Source organism: Apium graveolens, chromosome 11 (genome assembly GCF_009905375.1).
Source record: "Apium graveolens cultivar Ventura chromosome 11, ASM990537v1, whole genome shotgun sequence".
Classification (NCBI taxonomy): Eukaryota; Viridiplantae; Streptophyta; class Magnoliopsida; order Apiales; family Apiaceae; genus Apium; species Apium graveolens.
Window position 1 is genome coordinate 202,026,031 of NC_133657.1, and position 6,000 is coordinate 202,032,030.

Below are 6,000 nucleotides of genomic sequence, written 5' to 3' on the forward strand. Positions count from 1 at the left end.
GTCTTCTAATGTTAAGCTGTCCATATCAACTTGAGCAGTGTCAAAGGTTGATGTCTTGATGAATTGGTCAGAATTTGCAGTTTCATCTGTAGCTTGCTGTTCTGAAATATCTTTAGGATTTATTAAGTTCAGAACTTCTTCACTCTGAACAACTTGAGCTATGTCAGAGGTTGTCTTAGATTCTTCTGTCATCCTCTTTCTCTTCAGAGTTTCAACTCTTTCATCTTCAGCAGCAGCATCATCAAAGACTTGAACCATCTTGCACACAGGATCCATCATAATTTGAGGAATCTTCATCTTCTGTTTCTTGACTGTCTCCCCAACTTTTTTCTTTTCCCTTGTCTTTGGGATCAGTAGTAGTTTGAGACCTAGTCCTTGATCTAGAAATCTCTGTGGCAGATCTGTTAGTCCCTTAACAATATAACAAAATTTACAGAAGGGGGGTTGAATGGAATTCTTGAACCTTTTTCTTAAAATAAAAATGTTCAACTCGATTATGGATATATTTGTTTTAATTAGCACAATGCGGAATGTAAACTTGAATGAATCAAAACATAAGTAATTAAAAACAAGAGTCTTTAATAACTTTCTGGTGGATTTAAACAATTCCACCAGAGATATATTTAATATATCGAGAGGACTCTGTGTGCAGAAATGCCCACATCTGCTTACACAAATAGAACTGCTAAGAACACAGGAAATGCTAAAGATAGTGATTACAAAGATTTCTCTGTTGTTGTTTCTTAGCTCTCTTAGTTTTTTTTATTTGCTACTCTCTTGGTTTATATAATACCAAGATTACAAAGTCAAAAGAACTGAACAAATATAAAATCTAACAGTCTTGATCTTTGTTACTTTTTGTCCTCTATTACCCAGTTAATGAGCTTCCACAGTGTACTTGTATCCAACTCAACGGTTGTGTGTCAGCTTTCACTGTTCAACTGATGTTTGAATCTTGATATAATTATCTGTCGACTTTCAGATCATCCGTCGATGACTTAATTGATCATCCGTCGACTGCTATGTTAAACATCCGTTGATAGTCATTTGATCATCCGTCGAAGTTTTGTTAAGCATCCGTTGGTAGCTATTTTGGCACTTGACTTCAATTCACTTATACAGAATTATAAGACATTGCTTATGTACAATTGATCAACCTATTCTGCATATCTAGTTAAAGTCAACATGACTTATATGCTACTACAGATTCTATACAAAGGTGCATACAACACTGTGCTACAAACTTATTATTACATAAGTTACTCACTCGATGGAGGGGACTATAATGAGTTATCCGTCGGGACTATAATTCTTATCCGTCGAGTGCTACATTATTTCACTAAGTAAAATCTACTTAGATGTTTTGTTTAGGTAATCATCAAGTACTCAACATATTCACAACAATCTCCCCCAATTTATGTCTACTGGATTTGTAGCCATAAATTAAGAGATACTTGATGATAACAAAACATCCTAAACATATATCTTTAAAGATAAGTAGATAAAACTGAAAGTGCTTCAATTTAAACAAAAATGTACAAGGTTTGGCTCACAGTCAGTTCAAGATGCTCCTCTAGTCTGAGCAGATTTTTCTAGTTTCTTGAAGGTCTGGATCTTCTTCCAAGCTTTCTGTTGTTTTCTTCAATTTGATTCTGGAGCTGTCTGTGGAATTCTAATTCATCAGATTCTGAGAGATCTAATATTTCTTGCATTTCCAAGAAAGTCTCATTGCTAGAGATACTCAATTGGTCTTCTAATCTGAAGAATCTTCTCACACCCTTGTCATCCATGAATTCCATCAGCCAGTAGGGCCTTAGATGCACTCTTCTCCCTGTGTATGGGATGATAAGAGTTTTGGGTAGTGCATCTTTGGCTCTAACACTCCTTAGGTCTTCAATCTTCTTCAATACTAATCTTCTTGCAGTTACATTGAACCCAAAGTTTTTCTTGAAGGATGAATAGATTTTGATCAACACAGCTTGGCTTTCTTGAAGTATCCTGTGAAGAGGCCACTGAATCTCCCTTCCCCCTTTGTACTTGAACACCAACCTTTCAGGTAGGATTCTGTATGCATCAATTGCCCTTACCTCATCCAGCTCCTCCAGATAAATGTTTAGATCTGAGAATTCTTTGATGTCACACAAGTACAGGTAGTCTCCCCTGTTGACCTTGGGTTGAGCTTTGACTACTGACTTGGATTTGAGAGGTGACAGCTTCACTCTCTTGACTGCCCTTGATTTTGTCCTTCTTGGCTTGATAAGAATTGGCAAGTTGAAGTCAGGAATTGGTAATTTATCCCACTCTATTAGCTCATCCTTTGGCACAATAGGCTCTCCATGTATGTTCCTGTAGGGGTCCACCACCCTTATGTCTTCAAACACCACAGAGGGCTTTGATGCTTGAGTTTCAGCTTGAGTGGATTCCTTTAGAAATTGATCTTCCAATTCCTTGTCAACAACATCCAACTTTCTTTTTGTTCTTTTAGCCAGTTCTTTATTTCTTGAGGATTTCTTCTGTTCTTCAATCTTCTTCTCTGATTCTGTAGCTTGAGATGGTTGAGAGGAAATTTGTTGAGAAGAATTCACAGCATGTAGCTTGGCCAAGATAGCAAACTGTTCTTTTTTTTGTTTAGACTTCTTTGCATCTAGAGCAGCTTTCCTCTTTTCCTGCTTCAATCTGGCTTTTTCTTCTTCCTTTGCATGAGCAAATTGTGGATGTCCAGCTACCACACAAATTTCCTTCCCATTTCTGAATATCTTTGCAATTCTCTTTCTTGAGGCTGAATCAGCTGGATCTTTGTAGAGGAGAATAGATCTTGACAGAAGCTTCTTTTCATCAGGCTTGGGTGTCTCATACACAGAATCCATAGGGTTCTTCAAAGATAACTTTGGATAGTTTGTCCTTGGTTTAAGAATTATCTCAGCCTTTGTAGTCTTGATGCAGGAAGATTGTCCTTTCTCCAGATAGTTCATGCTCATCTCATTCACATTGATTGGCTTGACATGAGAGTGATGGATGGCTGACTGATCTGGTTCCTTGACTAATTGAAACTTTTACTGTATTTCCTCATCATTCTTTTTCCAGTTGATCAGAGTCAACTCTCCTTTATCAGCATCTTTCAAATTTGCTGCTGCTGCATTTATAAGATCTATACCATCTGCAACTGGTGGCTTGGAGATAGTAATTGAAGGTACAATTACTTTGCTGATTTGAACTAGAAGTTTCTTCCCCTCAGTTGGTCCTTTCTCCCCCTTTTTGTTATCATCAAGTGGAGGAGTTAGGCCTTGTGTTTTAGCCAGTTGCATAAGAAGATTTGTCTGAGTCTGTTGATTTTGAAGAAGTAGAGCCACTGAATTCTCAATAACCTGAACTCTGTTCTCCAGCTTGGCTATCTTCTTGTCAGAATCTGATTCTCTCCTTAATCTTAGTAATAGATCATGCATGGTACCATATGGCATTATTGAATCCAGCTTCTCAGAGTTGTATGTCTTTAAGTCAGCTATATCCTTTTTCAATTCATCCATACTGAGATTCTGTCTTGAGTGTTGGATCTTCATTAAATGTAAAGAGTCTAGGTGAGCTTGAAGAACAGCCTTGGTACCAGCATCTGAAGTTTCCTGAAGGGCCTGCTGAATAGCTATCACTTGTTTTACCAAAGACACCTCAAATTGCCCTGGTATAAATTCCTTTGCCCATGCCCATTCAGGTAAACTAAAAGCAAAACTTGGGCCTTCAGCTCCCCCTAAGTTCATGCTTCCATCCAAAGAACCAGAGTCATCATCATCAGAATTTACTCCAAATTCTTCAGATGGCTCTCCAGCTTGAGAAGGCATTCTGTTCACAGCAGCTTTATCTCTTTGAAGAGATTATGTGGTGTGCACTAGATTCAAAGTCTGCTTTGCCTCCACATTGCCCTGAGCAGCCAACAGTTGATAGGCTGAAACAGGGTGAGTAAAAGTGTCAGCATCCAAGGAAATGTTATCAATTACAGCTTTGTAATGTTGCTGAAATTGTCTTTCCTTTTTAGCATCATCCACAATCATTGACTCACTAGCAATGGCTGGTTCCATCCTTATTTCTCCAGTGCCTGCCTTTCTCTCATATTCTCTCTTTTGTTGCATCAGGGTCTCACCCTGGCTCCCCACCCTCACACCCTCACCTTCACCTACTAAGGTGGGACTCCTCTCACTCATTTTTGCCAATCCTGAATGAATGGATTACTGAGATTCACTCTTTTCCTCTCCTTTTGCCTGGGAGCAACCCAGCCTCTCACTCAATGCACTCTCCTCTCTCAGTCCTAAGAGTGATTGTATTACCACCAAATCTTCTGCACTTGAAATTATTGAATTTTGAAGTTGTGCAGAGACACTCGACGGATAAGTGATATCCGTCGGGTGAGTGGTAAAGCTATCCAACGGATAACTGCTGTTAAGCTTATCCGTCGGGATACAATCACTACTCAACGGATGAGCAATATCCATCGAGAGAATAAAAATGAATGAGGTGGGAAGAGAAACTATTGTTGACTCTGTGTTGATTGAAGTTATTTGAGGCACAGATGTCACAATAGAATCAGAAAGAATTGGCAAGTGAGCCAACAAATCATCTAAAAGATGATGCTCACTTGCACTAGATTTTGGCTTCCCCAACAGAGTTAAAGAAGGGGAATCAGGAATTGAAGTGTTTATCATGTCCACTTCCAGTGAGTTAGTTGGTGAGTATTGTGTTTCTGTGGCTTCTATTATGAGAGATTTTGGCTGTGACTCCACATTTATTGGAGCCACATCAATCTGAATTTGAGAAGGTGCCGGGACTGTGTCTTTAGCACCAGTTTGTACTAAGTGTGTGCCCTGTGCATCCCCAGTTATTTTGGATTTCTTCTTTCTAGTGTAGGTTTGGTGTGAGCTTGTGTCCCTAACCCTCTTGGCCTGTGCTCTTGGATGAGAGCTTTGTTCAATAGTCACATCCTTTTGGGAGGATGCAGCTAGAAGTGAGATTTTATCCTTTTTAAGCACTACAGTATGTTGGGAAACTGCAGTGTGGCTAGGCTGGGATTCACTCAACTCTCCAACCTTATCCTTGGAGTTTCTTTGATGTTCACCCCTTCCCTCACCTATCTTACCCTCCTTCACACTCCCCTCTTTGGTTTTGGTAGATTTTTGAACTGGTACCTTTTGAGAGTTACCAGAGGGGGTTATCTTTGATTTGGATTTAGAAATTGCAGTTGTTTTGGCAGCTTTGGTAGGCAACTGTTTGGTCATTGTCACAGATGCCATAGCTATGCCTGAAGTCAAAGAAATAGAAGAGATTGGAATAGTTGAGGGTCTGGATGAACTTACCTCACTTACCTGAGGTGTCAGCATTACAGGGAAATAGAACATTGGCACATCCTTGTGATGGTTGGCTCTGTTCAAGTCTGCAATGATTCTCCTCTCTTGAACCTAACAAGCTAATTTGTTGTTTGGGTTCTCAAGTTCAATCTCTTGACAAAGATGGTTGGCCAAAAGCATAAAAAATCTAGCATAGTAAATATTTTTTCCTCTTTTGGCTAAGTCACCTAGTTTAAAACCTAACTCATACACAACAAGGTCACTGAAATTATAATATTTGTCTGTAACTAGCATGTATAGCATGTTAAGCATGGAAATGTTCACAGAATCAAAATTACTGATTTTTCCATAAAAGACTTTAGTTACTACTTCACACAAGTAACTCCATTCCTTCCTAAGACCTAGTCTTCTAATTTCACTTAGTTTTGCAGTAGAAAGTGCATAGTGAATGGAATTGAGCATATTGACAATATCAGTGTTAGTGTGTGGTGCAGTTACATTATCATCAGGAATCTTGAAACATGCTTTTATTACATCACTATTGATACAGAAATCATTACCTTTGATGGTTAGAGTGATGGTTTTGTCAGTAGAGTTGTAGATTGTTGTTGTCCACATCTCCTCAACAACTTCACAATAAATTGTGGGTGATTCCAGCATGGCAAAACTT